Raw genomic sequence first — 18,633 nt, 5'->3', positions numbered from 1 at the left:
GCCTAACTAAAACATACTTCTCTCGTGTAATGGTTTTGGTGTATAGGACTGAACATCTTCAGCTGATGCAGCAAAACTTCCTAGAGCTGCATTTATCAAGTTCTTTTACTTTAGTAATATTAATCAGCTGAACTAGAAAGAATCTAGGGAAGGAATAGTGACCTTATTCACTTCTATGGGAGAGTTTTCTAGGAATGCTCTATGACCTGTTAACAGGCAATTGTGCAGTTTGCTGACAATGTGTAGTTGACAACGTTTTTATGTACCTCAAAATTAAATTTACTGCATTTTCCACATATGTTCATTGGTATGGGAGATTCATGGACAACAGGCTCGGACTGTGCCACCGGGGAGCCAGGGAAATCCCTGATGGGCCCCGCCCCCCAGTCAGGGGACACAGGGCTGGAGACTGCAGCAATGTAGTCTCCACTCCAGCACAGTCGGGGCCCAATGCTCCTGGGGGGCCCACTTGGGGCCCCCTGCTCCTCGGGGCCCAGTTGGTCGCCGGGTTCCTTTTGGTGCGCGCTGGCCGGGACTCCACAACAGAGCTGCTCATTGGGCAGTGAAGAGAGAAGAAGAAGAGACCAGCGACAGGGGAACGTGTGGTTAGGTGAGTTATGTGTTGTTTTTTTATCAGAGGGGGGAGCTGGGCAACAAAAGGGCTGTATGAGGAGGGGGGAGGCTGGACAACATAAGGGGGCTATATGAGGAGGGGGGAGGCTGGACAACTTAAGGGGGCTATATGGGGAGGGGGGAGCTGGGATAGACAACATAAGGGGGCTATATGAGGAGGGGGGAAATGGGCAACATAAGGGGGCTATATGAGGGGGGGGGGGGAGGCTGGGTCAACATAAGGGATATATGGAGAGGAGGAATCCTGACAACATAAGGGGGCTATATGAGGAGGGGGGGGGAGACTGGACAACATAAGGGGGGGAGGCTGGGCAACATAAGAGGGCTATATGAGGAGGGGGGAGGCTGGACAACATAAGGGCTATATGAGGAGGGGTGGGAGGCTGGACAACATAAGGGGGCTATATGAGGAGGGGGGATCTAGACAACATAAGGGGGCTATATTGGGAGGGGGGATCTGGACAACTTAAGGGGGCTATATGGGGGCTGGACAACATAAAGGGGCTATATGGGGAGGGGGGATCTGGACAACTTAAGGGGGCTATATGGGGGTTGGACAACATAAAGGGGCTGGACATCACTGGGGGCTATATGAGGGATGGGCAACAGAAGTGCTATCTGTATGGGGGATGGATAACACAAGGGGGCTATCTGTATGGGGGATGTACAACATAAGGGGGACATTTATAAGTGGGACAACACAGGGGGGGCATCTATAAGGGGCACTACACCGAGGGACATCTATAAGGGAGGCAATCTATAAGGTGTCTCCATAGAGCAGGCATACACTATAAGGGAGATTATATATATATACACACACACACACACACATATATACTACAAAAAGTCAATGCTACCCACTGAAAGAGGGTGATATACATGTGCAGTTTGTAAAGAGATGAGGATGGTGAGGAGTGAGGAGCCTAATATTTTTCTCTGGCAGATTCTGTGGATTTGTGGCTTGGAGAAGTTCTCATAATGGCCCAGGACAGATGGAGAAGAAAATAAAAAGGGAAGAACTCCGATCAGAGAAGACGTCCCCTGTGATTCACCTGATGTAACTGCACTGTAATGTATATGGTGTATAGAGCCTGTGTAGAGCTGGGGCTACCTCTTTATGACTGGATGAGGTGATAGTGATCTGTGCACAGTGAATCAGTATCAGCGGTGGTGTTAGTCAGTATGTGGTGGTGTTATTCAGTAGCAGCGGTAGTGTTAGTATGGTGTGGTGTTATTCAGTAGCAGCGGTGGTGTTAGTATGGTATGGTGTTATTCAGTAGCAGCGGTGGTGTTAGTCAGTATGGTGTGGTGGTATTATTTGTTACTTGTTAACTGGTACAGTGTTTATTGGATTAAGTATACTGGATTTGGTCAGTAACATTATAGTGGTGATGGTTGTGGTGTGGCGGTAATATTTCCCCCCTTGTATACTGGTATTATTGGTCATAGTACACAGGATCTGGTTAGTAACTGTATGGCGGTAATATGTATGGTGATAATATTTCCCTCCTATATACTGGTTTTATTGGTAATATCAGTCTTGGTATACAGGATCTGGTCAGTAACAGTATGGCGGTAATATGTGTGGGGATATTTGCTCTTTATATACTGGTGTTATTGGTGGCTGTACAACCTATGTATCTAAGCATACAGTATTATCATGCAAAGAAAATTGTCTTATAGCCCGATTATACAGGCCAATTATTGGTAATAAGCGCTATCAGGAAGCCCCATGTAAAAGTGCCAGAGATCAGCTGACAAGCAAATGCCCCATAGTCGGCTGATTTGATCTTTTATGCATCTTTAAAAATCATTGCTGTTGGCCGCACATCTCTGTGTATTCCTGCCCTGCGGATTAGCAATCGTTTGCAGCCCTACTCTGCCCCATATCACGCAGTGTAAATGGACCCTTATTAAAGGGGTAGTGCGGTGTAAAGCATTTATTCACTAAATAACACACATGTAATGTGTGTTATTTAGTGAATAAATTCTTTACACCGCACTACCCCTTTAATGTTACCATAGATAAGTATGGTGGCTGAAGGGTGGGCCCCAAGAATGATTTCCCCTGGTGGGCCCAAGGCACTCCAGTCCGACACTGGTGGACAATCTTACTCATTTGGAGAGGCGACGCATCTCCTATACCCAGGGCCGATTCCAGGGTTTCTGCCGCCTGAGGCAAACCTCATGCGACCCCCGCCCCCTTCCCCCCCGCAGCCAGCTGCTCACCTGTCCCATGCTGCAGCCGGCCCGCGCTCTCCGCTGTCTCCACATCCCGTCAGGTCCCGCGACGTCACCCTGCAGCTGTCACGGACCTCCAGGCTGTGGTGAGTGAGTGGGGTGATCGGGTCACGCGGGGCGACCCGATCACCCCAGCGCGTCCCCCACCGACCCCGGGCACTCACCACAGCCTGGAGGTCCATGACAGCTGTAGGGTGACATCGCGGGACCTGACGGGATGTGGAGAGCGCGGGCGACAGGACAGGTGAGCGGCCGCTGTCATTTTTGTTAAGTGATACTTAACAAAAATGACAGCAGGGGGGACATAATGCCGCCCCCTGCCGGACCTCAAAATCTGCCGCCTGAGGCGGAAGGCTCATTCCGCCTCATGGCAGAAGCGGGCCTGCCTATACCACTGTTCATGCAATACTGTACCTGAACAGCAATCAATATAATCAAAAATTTAGCCATAATTTATTGCAATTAAAGGGGAACTCCAGGTAGAGGTTAAAAAAAGAAACTTCTGCAGAAGCATAACGCATTACTTACATATCTTTCCCAGTTTTCAAACTACCAAAAATCCATTTGTTTGGGGGGTTTTGTTCTGTATTGTGTTTCTGTACTTCCTGGTTGAGCAGTTCCCAGAATGCAGTACTGGTTCCAGAATGCAATGCTATCCCTCAGCTGTTCATCACAGTCCACGTTGCACCTGCTTCTGGCCGGTCAGAGATGGTGAATCACTAAGGGGATGCAGCCAAGCCTCCTGAGACATCACGCCCTGCCCCCTGTCTGCATCATCAGCCTGTGCTCAGCAAACACACACAATGTGACACAAAAGCATGGAAGATTTGTCTCCTAAGGTGGGAGAGCAGAGGAACAATGTAAAAGGCACAGGGGCCATTTTTCTTTACTTCCTGGATTTCTATCAGCTACCAGTGTGGCAGAACTGTACAGGTATGGTAATACATTGTATAGACACATTTATATAACCTTTAAAGGGGTTATCTAGTGCTACAAAAACATGGCGACTTTCTTTCAGAGACAACATGACTCTTGTCTCCAGTTTAGGTGCGGTTTGCAATTAAGCTCTATTCACTTCAATGGAACTGAGCAGCAAAACCGCGCCCAAGCTGGAGACAAGAGTGCGTCTCTGGAAGAAAGTGGCCATGTTTTTGTAGCACTGGATAACCCCTTTAATGTACTATGAATAGAAAACAAATTTTCCTTATGTGGAGTTTCCCTTTAACAGGGTAAATGGATGTAAAATACTTTCTACATATCTTAAACCCATTTAGGGTAATACTGTATGTGGAGGGCCTCAGGTTTTATTTTTTATTTTTAATGGCAGGGCAAAAACAAACGGCACTAATTTACCTCTGTACATACCCTCAATCAGCTATTTGACCGGCCTCAGGACCCCTGCTGGAAGGCATTTTTCCATAAGTTGTGATGACTAGAGATGAGCGGACCGTCGGACTTTTGGTCCGATGGCATCGGTGCTCTCTCGTCATGCCTGTGATCTCGGCCGAATAGTTGCGATTCCGCGAACATCGATTCCCTGGAATATCCTGGCCGCATATTCCCGGAAGCGCAACTATGCGGCCGGGATCACAGGATTACGAGAGAGCGAACTGCTTTCGGACCAAAAGTCCGAACAGTTCGCTCATCTCTAGTGATGACATCATGACGGTGGGGAGGGGGGGGGGGGGAGAGAGTGCTTCTTCCGGCAGCCTCTCCTGTTCTGAGGTGGCTTCCTGGAGGATTGGGCTTACTCTAGTGGCAGGCGTGCACCTGTTCATCTGTATTTATAGCTCAGCCCACAGGTTATGGAGAATTCCAGGCTGTTCAACAGAGGATATATATGTCCACAACCTCCACACTTCTGTGCTCAGTTGTTGATGTCCCCCTTATAGATGGTCCCCCTTTCCCCCCTCCCTTATAGATGGTCCCCCCCTCCCTCATAGATGGTCCCCATCTCCCCCCTCCCTCATAGATGGTCCCCATCTCCCCCCTCCCTCATAGATGGTCCCCCTCTCCCCCCTCCCTTATAGATGGTCCCCCTCTCCCCCCTCCCTTATAGATGGTCCCCCTCTCCCCCCTTCCTTATAGATGGTGCCCCTCTCCCCCCTCCCTTATAGATGGTCCCCCCTTATAGATGGTCCCCCTCCCCCCTCCCTTATAGATGGTCCCCTCTCCCCCCTCCCTTATAGATGGTCCCCCTCTTCCCCCCTCCCTTATAGATGGTCCCCCTCTTCCCCCCTCCCTTATAGATGGTCCCCCTCTTCCCCCCTCCCTTATCGATGGTCCCCCTCTTCCCCCCTCCCTTATAGATGGTCCCCCTCTTTCCCCCCTCCCTTATAGATGGTCCCCCTCTTCCCCCCTCCCTTATAGATGGTCCCCCTCCCCCCCCCCCCCCTTATAGATGGTCCCCCTCTTCTCCCCCCCCCCCCCGCACAGCAGATAAAACAAAAACAAAAAACAGCACACAACTCACCTGCCATCCGTTCCCTCGTCGAGCCTCTCTGGTCTGGCCTCTCTGGAGAGCTCCACGTGCGCCTGTGGCTGTGACTTCCGGCGCACGGGGAGCTCTCTGATGCGCGCGCTGCCGGGGACAGGATGGGACACCTCCGGCAGCCACGCATCACCCCGGGGACTAAGGCTGCATTCCCACGTTCCGTGATCCTGACCGATTACACACGTGGAATGCCGGTACCGGAGACCCCCGCGCCCGGACAGCATCTGTAATTAGATGCTGGGAGCGGGGGAGACTGTATTCATAAGCGCCGCGCTGTAGTATCAGCACCGCGCGGCTGATTCATTACGCTTATGAATACAGTCTCCCCCGCTCCCAGCATCTAATTACAGATGCTGTCCGGGCACGGGGGTCTCCGGTACATGCATTCCGGGAATGCAGCTAATCAGTGGCAGATTATAATGTGGGCGACGGGGCATGGGCCCCCCGGAGCCTCGGGCCCCGGGCGGCCGCCCAAACTGCCCATATTATAATCCGCCATATGCCGCCCCCATGATGACAGCTGGTGGCGCCGCCTGAGGCAGACGACTCAGGTCGCCTCATCATTGCGGCGTCACTGGGTCAGTTCATAAATGGTAGCAGTTTCCTGTTCTGCGCAGTCAAGCTAGCACAATGTGTAATTTTCCATAAATTGTTTATAGATTACCGTCTCTCTTTTGCTTGTGTATTGTGACAACAAGTGATAATTTTCAAGGAGCTGTGCTCATTGGTGTGCTGCCGGCATTCCTTTTCTTCTTCCAGACCATCTCTCTGTCACCCTCTGATCATCTCCTAATTCAGAGGGCAGTATATATAGGTGTTGTCATATAGGTATGGTGCAAGTAGGTAAAATCACATCACCTAGCCTTATCCCAGGGAATCAAACTCCTTGTGCCTGGTCCATCTTTTACACTTTTGTAGTAACTTACACATCATGTGCACAGTGACTGCATTCACCTGTAGTTTATAACTATTTAAGGAAGGGTGTGACATTATGGAGCATCTATGATCAAGAGAATCCAGTGCTCGAAACAGGTCGTTCATGCTGCGGGGTGAATGCACTGAGATGTAATGTCGGAATTCTGTTGGAATATGGAATAAAGCTTATTGATTTTATTGACAACTTTTTCTTCAACGGAAACAGTGAAATGGAGACAAAAACAGTTAGGAGTTGAAACAGTTACTAAAAGTTCTTTAAAATATGTTTAACATAAAAAAACAAGATTTAATAGGCTCTTTTCAGATGAAACACTCCTTTTAGGGTAGATGCACACATGGCAATTTTACCTAAAAAGGTTAAAAAGAAAAAAACAAAACACTATGGGTGATACATGACTTTTCTTTTGGCAAAAAAGCCAGATTACTGACAGCCAGGTAAGGTTGAAATCCAGGGCAGCCGAAGATGATCTGGCTGTCATTTATTCTCCAAGGAGGAGGCCTGAAGACATAGTGCTGGCCATAGAGTGGGGTAGGGCAGACAGTGTCAGACCCGCCTCTGTGATATTGTCAGTGAAACAAAGACCGTTTTTTCCAAAGACGTGGGATCACAGAGACAAGCCAAAGGTATTTATGATATGCCTGCTTAGTAGGTAACTGAAAACTGGCAGCAGGGATATAAGCACATCTGTGCTATCAGTTTCCCTTTGAAACATATGTAAAAGTATTTAAACGCATACCACAAATGTAGTTGTATATGTTACAAAGTATACAAATGTACATCATATTTATATACATTTTTGACAAGATGTTTTACATACACCAATGCAACTTATGTGTGGTATAGATGTCTACACCTTACCACCACACTATGGTTTTTCTGTTTATTTCAATACGTTTAGTTTTAACGTGAAGAAGAACATGGCCAACCACATTTTGTGTGCAGGCTCAGGAGCTGAACCAGGGTGTATGTTACTGACACCTGCCTGCAACAACCGGGTGCGGACTTCTGTCCAAACCCAGCAGTTTAACAATCTGTATGCCATGATCAATAATGTCAGTACTGGACCTGTGGGGGTTCTGATCGGCAACACAAAAATGGGATGCCAATCAGTTGCTGTGGTTGCCAGAGGGTTATACTTACCTTCCGTAACAGCCATAGTGTCTCTGTTGATTAAAGTGACTGTACCACCAGGCCTAGGCTGAAGCACTGGAGGCGGGCCGACCCACCCTTAGTGGGAGGAAACCCCTGCCCCTCTATGATAGGGTTCCATTGATTCTAATGGAGTCACGTCATGGAGGGACTGGGGTTTCTTCCCACCAAGGGTGGGTCGGCCCGCCTCCTGTGCTTCGGCCTGGGCTTGGTGGTACAGTCACTTTAAGTCTTAAGTTATTGGCAAAGCATGGATCTAACCTGATCAATGATCTGCAATGTCATAGCATTAATCAGTAAATTCCCCTGGGGGGGAGTGAGAAAATAATAAATACTTTTTTAAAAGTACAATAAAAAATCTTTTCCAATAAGTAAGTGGGTTCACATGTAACGGAATCTCAGCAAATTTTACACTGAGTTTGCAGCTAAATCTACTGCAATTCCATTCCTGTCAATTTCAATAGTATTAGATACAGTGGAATGGTCATCCCGCTACCAATATGTCAGCGATAGCCCCCCCCCCCCCGGTGCATACATTTTTTGTCCACGCTCTGGCTTGTTCTGTGGCTCCCTGTGTCTTGATGTCCTGGCATCCTGCTCTGCCACTCAGTGCGCTCTCCCACCAAATCGCACTGATTGGCTGATCGGTTTGTCCAGATGCTTGGAGCCACAGAACATGCCGGTGCATGGACAGGGTAATGTATGCAGTGGGTCACAGGGGGTTAAGGGGGCTTCCTCTTACATATTTGCAGTGGGATAACAATTCCGCTGTGAATATGTAATCCTATTGAAACTGACAGGAGGGAGCAAACTCGCAGCATGAAATGTACTGAGATTCCGTTATGTGTGAACCTGCCCTAAATCACCTTTTCCCCCATTCTTCATATGAAAAATTTAAACAAAAAAACACCAAAACATATTTAAAATCGCTGCATGCGGAACTGTCTGAATTATTAAAATAACTATTATTGATCCAGCACAGTGACTGGCATAAACAAATAAATGCCAAAATTGCTGTTTTTTAGTCATTATAATCCAGGGTCCCGCTGACGGCCACCAGCAGTCATTTTTGTCTGAAATCCGGGTATCCCACGTACCCGGCTCTTTTAACTGCAACATCGCGTACATGGGCGACTGCCCGCTCAGCCAGTCAGTGACAGCAGTGGTGTACCGCCCCAGTTGCCGATTGGCTAACTGGCAGTCACTCACGTACGTGATGCTGCAGGTGGAAGAGCTGCAGAAGGCCGGTGGCTGTCAGCTGGACCCAGGAGCAGCGATACGGGGCATGAGCATAGGTAAGTATACTTTATTATGTTTCCACACACCCCTGTCTTTCTGCTTTTTTATCTTTAATGGGACTTCTCCTTTAAGGCCCAAACTAACCACAACATGGGAAAGGGGTATTCCACTAAAGAGCTAAAATCTAGTTTGTCTTACTCACCAAGTCCCCGAGTAATTTGAGACATATCCCATCTTTCTAGCTGCCGCTGTTCCTGAGCTACAAGTTTTTCTAAGGGTACAAACACACACACCGTATATGCAGCAGATTTGATGGAGAAGACTTGATGCTGTGTTCTGTTATTTAGATCTAATCTGCTGCATATCTGCTGCGTATCGCAGCAGTAAATACGCTGCGTATACGGTGTGTGTGTTTGTACCCTAAAAGCCACTCTCTATCCAAGATGGTGCCAACCAAGAAGCTACATTTCCCAGCATGCATTGCATCTTAGAGCCAACTGCCAAGTATCTGCCCATCACTGGCTCAATCTGCTTCTTTTTTACACTGTATACAAAATGTATATCAATCTGTTATCCACAGCCACTCTTTTGGTATGACAGCATGGGGCGTTGTGAGTTCTTTATCCTCTCTATAGCACACCTCATGAAGTTAGGGTGAACTGAACGCAGCATCAAATCTGCTGCGGATCCTGTAGGTGTGAACACACCCTGAAACAAACTCCATTGTAGTGAAGTTTACCAGGATTTATAACAGAAAGGAACATCAGTTGTGACAATAATGAAATGCCCCCTAGCACCCACACAGTCCGGCTGCCTCTCGCAGGGGGATACTTACAGGTACCTGAGTGTCACCAGTCTATCCTATAATCCACCTGATTCCCACTGGGCTGAATTCTCTCCCGTTATGGCAAATCCAGCTCCTGTGCTGTGATCTCTGGCTGCTGTTTCCACATAATCTGTACTTCTCTGTCCCGGTTTCTGCCTCATACACACATGTGAGCTTCATTTTACCTCACAGAACACTGACTGGACTCCCTTCCTGATTGCTGTTAACTCTCTCACTGCTGCACAACTGGCAATATTGTGTGCTGGCACTTTCTCTAATTGCCAGACAGGGGATTAATTTCCCCTTGACAGTGACAGACAAGCTTATGGTCATTTTACACGGAGCGATAATTCGCCCAATGGAACGATTAACAATTTCAAAGTAACAATGTGTTTTTTTTATAACGATCAGTGTTTAGACGGGACAATATCTCATTCAATATCAATATCTCATCTCATAACTGAACACACCATCAAATCTGCTGCTGATAGCCCCTAGCCCCTGCTGCACACTCAGGTCACCCCCTAGGAGCCGGTGTCCGCAGGGTCCTAGCCCCTGCTGCACACTGAGGTCCCCCCCCCCAGGAGCAGTACTCCGGGACCCCGTGCAGCGAGGAGAGGTAATGTATACAGCGGAGTGGGAGCAGGAGTTGGGCGGCAGCAGTCGTTCAGACAGCTGCGAGTATGTAGTGAAAGTGATCTGCCAGGACCTGACAGACTCGCAGCGAGATTTACGCTGCAAGTCTGTACGTGTGAACTGATCCTTAAGGTAGCTTCACACGTACCGTATCGCAACGGATTTTCTGCTGTAGATCCGCAGCAGATCTTACCCAAATAACTGAACACAGCATCAAATCTGCTGCGGATCCTGTACGTGTAAATGAACCCTACGGCTAGGTTCACACTACATTTTAGCAATCCATTTTTTTCAGTGTGCATGTTTTTTGTTTTAGTTATAAAAAAAAAGGATGAAAAATGCATCCTTTTTTTACGTACACAAAAATAAGGTCATAAATTTTCGTGTATGTTAAAAATCCGTTTTTTATCATGTAGGTTGAAGGAAAAACGGATCAAAATAGATGCACACAAATTCATCCGATTTTTAAAATAAAAATAAAAAAAATTCCAAAAATCTGTGAACCCAGCCTTAACCACAAGTAAAAGTACACACTGTACTGTACATTTCTTTATAATGTGAGTAGACGGGAAATAGATCGTGAGGGATAGATGCAAGCAATGTGCCAGGGATGTGAAAGTGACTATGAGGAAACTTGTAGTGCTCTCATTGGTGCCCCCGCTGTCAGGCTGTACCCCACATCGGAGGACAGGACAGCAGGGGATGAGCAGCCACATAGGGAGCGGGACCGGTCACGTGACGCAGGGTCCCGGGAGAGTACCGCGGTCAGGTGACGGCTCACTAGGAGGAGGCGCGGGCGCGCTGACGTGTGCACGCGCAGGCGGGAGGTGACAGCTGGGGAGCGCGCGGTGTCGGTTGGCCGGAGATCGCTGCCAGGAGGTGGTGGAGGAACGAGAGAGGAAGAGAAGGGAGCAAAGTGGGCAGGCACCGACAGGAAGAGCCGGAGTGGGAGCCGGGCCTGACACCGGGGGTCCCGTCACACAGCGAAGCTCCCGGGCGAGCAGGGTGGTGCGGGCTGCGGAGCCGGGAGGTGAGTGTGATGGAGATGATGGACCGGAGGTGTCTCCCCGAGGTGTCTCCCCGAGGCCTGCACGCTGGCCGTACAGTGAGCCGCCCCTGGCCGCCAGCACGGAGCCCCCCGATCCGCTGCTCTTTGTTAGGCGCCCTCCCCCTCCCTGCTGCCTCCGTGTGCGGCGCTCGCATCCCCCCATCTCTCCTCCCTTGGGGTCTCTCTTCCTGTCAGGGTCTCCTGTCCTCGGGTGACATATGGAGCGCCAGGGATGCGGCCCCCCCGGCCATATGCTGCTCCACTGCGGCCGGGGAACAACTTTCTGGCTGCTGGAAGTTTCCCGTACAGGGACCGTTATTAGTGTAGATGGCGGAGCGTGGCCGGGAGCCGGTGTATGCGGGGTCCTAGCCCCTGCTGCACACTCAGGTCACCCCCTAGGAGCCGGTGTATGCGGTGGCCCTAGCCCCTGCTGCACACTCAGGTCACCCCCCCTAGGAGCCGGTGTATGCGGGGTCCTAGCCCCTGCTGTACACTCAGGTCACCCCCCAGGAGCTGGTGTATGCGGTGGTCCTAGCCCCTGCTGCACACTCAGGTCACCCCCTAGGAGCCGGTGTCCGTGGGGTCCTAGCCCCTGCTGCACACTCAGGTCACCCCCCAGGAGCCGGTGTATGCGGTGGTCCTAGCCCCTGCTGCACACTCAGGTCACCCCCTAGGAGCCGGTGTCCGCGGGGTCCTAGCCCCTGCTGCACACTCAGGTCACCCCCCAGGAGCCGGTGTATGCGGTGGCCCTAGCCACTGCTGCACACTGAGGTCACCCCCCCATGTAACCGTAACCTTCCTTGCTGTGGTGCTGGCCGGTAGGTACAGGCCGGTGATGCACCTGCCCACACCTTCCACATTGTTGGGTTTACCTCAGGCCTCCTGTGGGAGACATGTCGCAGTTAGATGATGAGGTATTGAAGCCTGGGCGGCAGTGGCCCGCTCGGTCACTAATGACCTATATACACATTTCCGCCTTGGCTCAGACTCTTAAAGGTTTGGTTTGCTGTAAGTCTGTACACCTTCAGGAGTCACTGACGTTAATGGGGCCTGTGTCCGTCTGAGGTTGTGTATCCTGGCATCTCATTGTGACAGTGCCACGGAGCGCACACTTGTGATGCTTCTTTCTAGTGCCGGTGATTTTCCCCATCAGGTTGGCGCCCCTGTTGTAGGGCGGTTACACACACACCTATTACACGCACCTTTTTGCATCCGTGTAATGGGTTTATTACAGACATAAATTAGTGACAACCCTGACAGCTGTCAGTTAAGGTTATAAGACCTGCGCTCAGGTGGAGAAGTGGGTCCGTATAATACTTGTGTGAATCCAGCCATATATCGTGTGGTAACAAGCCGCCTTCTATCCTGTTTCCTGTCATTTTCTATTGGTTTACATGCTCGCAGCGGATTTTTCATTCTGCTGCGAGTATGTAAAACACCTTTCAACTTAAAGGGAACCTGTCACCCCCTCACCTGAGGTGGAACCCACCTGACCACCCCTAATAGAGCCCCCATACTTACCCACCCATACTTACCCTTAGGCCAGTTTCCCACGTACAGCATTGCAGCGAATTTCACGCTGTGAAATCTGCTGTGATTTCCGGTACTGTCATTTTGTATGGGTTTACATACTCGCACAGGATTTTTCATTCCACTGAGAGTATGTAAAGCCCTTTCTCCCTTAACCTGAAGCGATTCGGTAAATACTTTACCTGTCAACCCACCGGCCATCTTCTGTGGCTCCTGGCTCCCTTATGTCCCACTCAGCCAACCAGTGCGCTCTCCAGCTTCAGCCACCGATTGGCTGAGCGGGATGTCAGGGAGCCACAGAAGCAGGCCGGAGCATGGATGGGTAAAGTATTCACAGGGCAACAGTGAGTTAGGGGGATGGGGCTTTACATATTCACAGTGGAAGGAAAAATCCTCAAAATGACAGGAGACAGTCCTGGCACCCCTGTTGGCACCTGTAAAGCCATGCAAAATGACAGGACATGTGAAACTAGCCTAGCCTAAACTAGCCTACATGTAAGGGCACAGTCTGAGGCTGCATTCACACATTCCTTGTTCCGCATAGAACACGGACGTGGAATGCCTGTAACGGACTTCTCCTAAGCCCAGGCAGCATCTGTGATTAGATGCTGGGAGCGGTGGAACTGTACAGGTATGCGCCGTGCTGTAATGAATCAGCCGGGCAGCTCTTGTCATTACAGCGCATATCTGTACAGCTCGCCCGCTCCCAGCATCTTATCACAGATGCTGCCCAGGCTGGGGAGAGTCCGTTACAGGCATTCCGCATCCATGTTCCGTGAGGAACACGAAACGTGTGAATGCAGGCTTAGGGTACAAAGACACACAGCAGATACGCAGCAGATTTGATACTGTGTTCAGTTATTTAGATCTAATCTGTTGCGTATCGCAGCGTATAAGCCGTGTGTGTTTGTACCCTTAGGCTGTTTTTGTTTTAGGGTACAAACACACTGTGCGAATCCGCAGTGGATTTCTCGCTGTGGATCCCTGCCCTGTGCACTGAATGGCAGACAAACTTGCAGCAGGATGCAAATCCCACTGTATGTCAGCCCACCCCGTTAACCCCTGGCCGCAGGAGTGTATACATCACCTGGTCCCACCCCCCAAGCAAGCCGGACTCTGCGGATTCGCCCAGTGTGTTTGTACCCTTATGGTGCAGAAAATAAGCCACAAAAAGAATCAAAAGCAAATATTAGCTAAAAAAAAGAAACCAAATGGCTTTTATGGTGTTTTGTTGGGTGGGGGGTTGCAAAAATAACCTGTGAGAACATAGACTAACTGGCAAGGTAGCAGGCATTGGGGAACAGGGAGATTAATAAACATTTTTGCATGTAAAGCCGGTAACTGTTAGCCGCTGGCGTATCAAGATTGCGTCAAAAAGCAAGTTTTATTTGGGCCCAAGTGCCCTGAAGATGTTACCATGCTGCCTCACTGTCCTTTACGCCCCTACCTGTCTCCTTCCATCTTAAGTACAGCTTGGGTTTGGCTGTTGGTCCCAAGCTCAGTCTTGGAAGTCCTGTGCTTGATGCTGAAAACCAAGGACTACTGTCTCCCAGAATGGAAAGGGAGTGGCAGTGGAAAGAGGCTTGTGACACTTGAGTGGCCACACCTCCAGGACACTTGAGTGGTCACACCTCCAGGACACTTAGAAGTCTGAATAAGTTTGCCCAGTAACAACATCTGAGTATGACAACTGATTTACTAGCAGCTGTCCAGCAGTGGTTGTGGTTTTATATGTGGGTTTCAAAACCACATACCTATCACTTTTAAAAATGGAAATATATGAACACACTCGACTTATTTGCGTGTGCATGTTTATGAAGGAATTTGGGGTGAGAGTAATATTGGGGAGAGGGTGGGGAAAGTAGGTATGAGAGTAGTGCTATGCATGAAAGGTTCCCAGTATCTGCTGCCATGGTTTTTGTTGCTGCAGAAGACACAGGGTACATACAGTACCATCATCTGCATTAACTGCTTTCCTGTGAAAAATGAATATCAAGTAGTAGTATTGCTCCCACAGGGGTTTTCACTTGGTTTCCCTATATTCCTGAATGGTAAATCTCTCTGATTATGCAATTTACGTGTGTGTGTGTGTGTGTGTGTGTGTGTGTGTGTGTATATATATAATATTATATACACACACACACTCCAGCAGTGTATCCTATTTCATTTCATGCCAATGCTTGAAATCACTACCCTAATTGTAACTACAGAGGTCCCACACATAAACTTATCTACAAAAATTGGTATTTTATGCAGGTATTGGTGCAATTTTTGTAGATCAGTTTACACATATATTACACTCATTGAGAAATAAAATAATGTACCCAGATAGAAAAGTTAGTAGAGATGAGGGAATTTACAGTACAGGTACAAAGTGAATTGCTTTGTTAGCTCGGCAATCTGCTTATCAGCCAGCTGCTTTTGAAGTCTGTGCCGCTTCACCTCAGGCGCCTAGTAAAGCTGGATCCTTTCCTGGGAAACCTGTAATATTGTATTTGCTTACCTATATCATGATTACAGTCACATGTGTAAAGTTTTATTCCACTCCAACATCGCGGTGCATTATGGTACAGAAGCGCCAACATTTAAACTGTTTCAGAGCTCCACACATGATTGGATAGTGATGAGCAAAATGACAGTAATAATGAAGTAAAGTGCTTTGTTATCTCTGCAATCCGCTCATCAGCTGGCTGCTGCCTTATAACTGACTGCCGCTCCTCCCCGGGTGCTGGGGGAAAGCTGGATCCAGTCTTAGAAAACTTCTCCCAGTTTCCCCCGACAGGATCTAGCTTTTCCAGGCACCCAGAGGGGAGCAGCAGTGGGTTAAAAGGCAGCAGGCTGATGAGCGGATTGCAGAGATGACAAAGCACTTCGCTTCGTTGTTACTGTAAATTCACTCCCCTTTAATAAGGAATCATGGTGCCGTGATTCCAGTCTGTAGCATGTCTTCTTTGCATGGGCTGTAATCACAGAATATGTGAATGCCCCCTTAACCCGGACACTTTATTATCTTTACCTGATCTGCGTGCAGACGCTCCTGCTGCTCGAAGATCAGGTAACTATAGATAGGACCATGCTGGGTGAGTTCTGTGCCTGAGCCATTTTATGATGGAGTTTGTGCACAGAACTTGCCCAGCGTGGTTGTGTCTATAGTCGCCCTACCTTCTGGCGATTGAAGCGACTGCATACTCATCGGGTGAAGATGGCGAATGACGGGGACTCGCAATACTGCTGGCCAGATGCTGCGTGTATTGGTAGGAAATCTCTTGTCTGGTATATTGTCTTTCTGCTCTCCTCCTTTCACACAATGAGTATCTGGTAACCTTTATTATGTATCCCCTTTCCATATAATTGTATTATGTATATTTTCTATTACCCTGACCTATTCTGGTGTGCTAGTAGTTGTAAGGCAGCTGCTCTGCTGTCTTGGGTTTTGATGCAGGTTTCCGATGTGTCAGTGCATGTTGGCACACATACCCTCCACACCAGCTGTACTGTGTGCTGTATTAGAACATACCTGCTGCAACCCAGGCAAAAGCACTTATCGGAAATAGGGCCTTTGTGTTGCGTGACACATTGGAAACATTAAGCCACACGTACTTAAAGCTGTCATGAGATTTTCATATGACTGTCATGTGACAGATCTGTCAGTGAGAAACTGGAGGAGAACACAATCGCTCACAAGTTACCCAGCAAATGCTGTAGATGCGGAGTGTAATTATAACCTTAGGTCGGAGGCCCCACGGCCAAATATCACCTGTGCAGTCATTGTGGGATTGTGTACTTTTCCCTCTCATGGCAGCTTTATAGTTAACATTCCTGCAGAAATAAGGAAATGCTAAAGTACTTTCTGTGCTCCTTATCGATTCATGTCGGCATTTCTTTTAGCCTTAGATTCACCCTTTATTTACTATCTTCTTCTTAAATACATTGCTTCTGGGGTTAGTAAATGCAGCTCCACATGGGGTTAATAGGTTTGGCGCTGGGATAATATCCGTTGGCATTGATATTATCCGCTGGAGTTTCTGCTAAACAAAAACGAATATGCAGACGGTGGTAAATGGATTTCTACCCTCGATGCATTACATGTACATGCATTACCTCCGTAAAGGTGCCACCTATAAGCTGAATTTAGGGTTAAAAGGAAATGTGTACGCAGCAAATGATTACATTTCTAGTGTACAATTGCAGTGACATTTGATTTACACTTTTTGCACTGCCGCTTGCACTTCATTTTTGGGTTTTTGTTTTTTTTCTTTTGCTCACGTTTTCTATGAACTTTTATTTTCACGGGACAATAGGAGCGGATGTGGTGCTGTATGTATGTAGATTGTCCCTGTAGTATTGCAGAAGTGTTTACTGCTAGTTGTCTACTAGAGATGAGCGAACCTCGAGCATACTCGAGTCCATCTGAACCCGATCGTTCGGCATTTGATTAGCGGTGGCTGCTGAAGTTGGGTAAAGCCCTAAGGCTATGTGGAAATCATGGATATAGTCATTGGCTGTATCCATGTTTTCCAGACAACCTTAGAGCTTTATCCAACTTCAGCAGCCCCCGCTAATCAAATGCCGATCGTTGGGTTCGGATGGACCCGAACCCAGTTCGCTTATCTCTATTATCTACTCTTCTCTTTTTACGAGATTGCTGCTGGACCACGTGTGATCCAGTGCGCATGTGCAGCTGAAGAGTAGTGACGTGCGGAGGTGGCTCTGGCTGATGGCGTTGTAACTCAGGAGGCCACTTCTGGGTCCGTTTGGTGCCATGTTCAGGCACAGGGGCATGTTCGTGGAGCGCCAAGTAACAGATGGAACAACTTTTTTGATAAATTTTTGGTCAATCAGTATGTGGATGAGAGATATATAGGGATCCTTGGGCCCCCTTCTCACTACTCCCTGAGGAAGCAGGAGCTAAAGAGCGTTGGAGTGTGAGGTGGGGGCCATTACTCTGGGATAACAGGTTGCACACTGTCATTATCTGTGTTTGTGCATTAATTTTTTTGAATGGGTCGTCAGTGAGCTGGGATCCAGAGACTCATGCAGGCGCACAGGCAGGTAAGCATGGGTTGTTTATTATTTTTGCCGGCAGGGCAGCTAATCAGTTAAACATGGCTGTCACTACGTTCTTGCGGCAGAATGAAAATCTGCTGTGAGAATGCAGGGCCATAGACTATAATAGTACTGACTATTGCAACAGATTTCAATGCAAAACTTAGAATGCCGCTGCCAACTCATTATGTGGGAATCTAACCTTTAAGAAAGAACTTACACGTCTGTCAGAGTCAGAATTCTTGATGATTGGTAGGTGATCAAATTCTTATCTCATGCAATAAAATGCAAAGTAATTATTGAAAAATGAAACATTTAGATTTTCAGACAAAACACAACAATCACTGAGCTCAGGGAGAACAGCAAAAAAAATCTCCATTGATACTTTGCCCACTATAAAATTTGAATATGCAAGAAAGGGGTCCGTGGAGGCTCGGTTGCTCGTCTCAAAACACGGGAATAGACCGATATCCCTCGAGGGAGGGAAACCTGTTGCCAAGGGGTGCCTCCCAGTGGGGAGATCCCCAAACGACCCTGATATGTAGCCTCGTAAGTCCCACTCGGTTGCGAGTATTTTAAAACAAATCGCCAAATGCCAGAATGGCCACTTTATTGCATCAGTCTAACTCAGTTGCGAGTATTGCGACATGACAAGGGATTACCAGAGCAGGCATCCATCCACAGACAGCTGTTTTGAGGTATTGCCCCTCGTCCGTATGGAGCAGGATTCTGGCTAATGGTGTATTTACACACAGAGATTTATCTTTTAAGCTAAAACCAGGAATGGATTTAAAAAGAGGAGAAATCTGTCTTTCCTTTATGACCTGTTCCCTGCTTAGAGTCTGTTCCTGGCT

General features: G+C 48.3%; 1 protein-coding gene across 2 annotated transcripts in view; it reads left to right on the top strand.

Annotated features, from left to right (window-relative positions):
* The first annotated feature begins 10,930 nt into the window (after positions 1–10,930).
* Positions 10,931–18,633, top strand: part of NCK2 (NCK adaptor protein 2) — a 30,391-nt gene continuing 22,688 nt past the window's right edge. Inside the window, exon 1 of one of the 2 annotated variants that reach the window (XM_069970944.1) lies at positions 10,931–11,185. The gene's annotated coding sequence lies outside the window, so the exon portion shown is untranslated. The remainder of the gene's footprint in view (positions 11,186–18,633) is intronic. The other variant, XM_069970943.1, reaches the window with a different exon arrangement.

Source organism: Dendropsophus ebraccatus, chromosome 5, assembly GCF_027789765.1.
Source record: "Dendropsophus ebraccatus isolate aDenEbr1 chromosome 5, aDenEbr1.pat, whole genome shotgun sequence".
NCBI lineage: Eukaryota > Metazoa > Chordata > Amphibia > Anura > Hylidae > Dendropsophus > Dendropsophus ebraccatus.
This window is presented reverse-complemented; position numbering and strand designations above follow the sequence as displayed.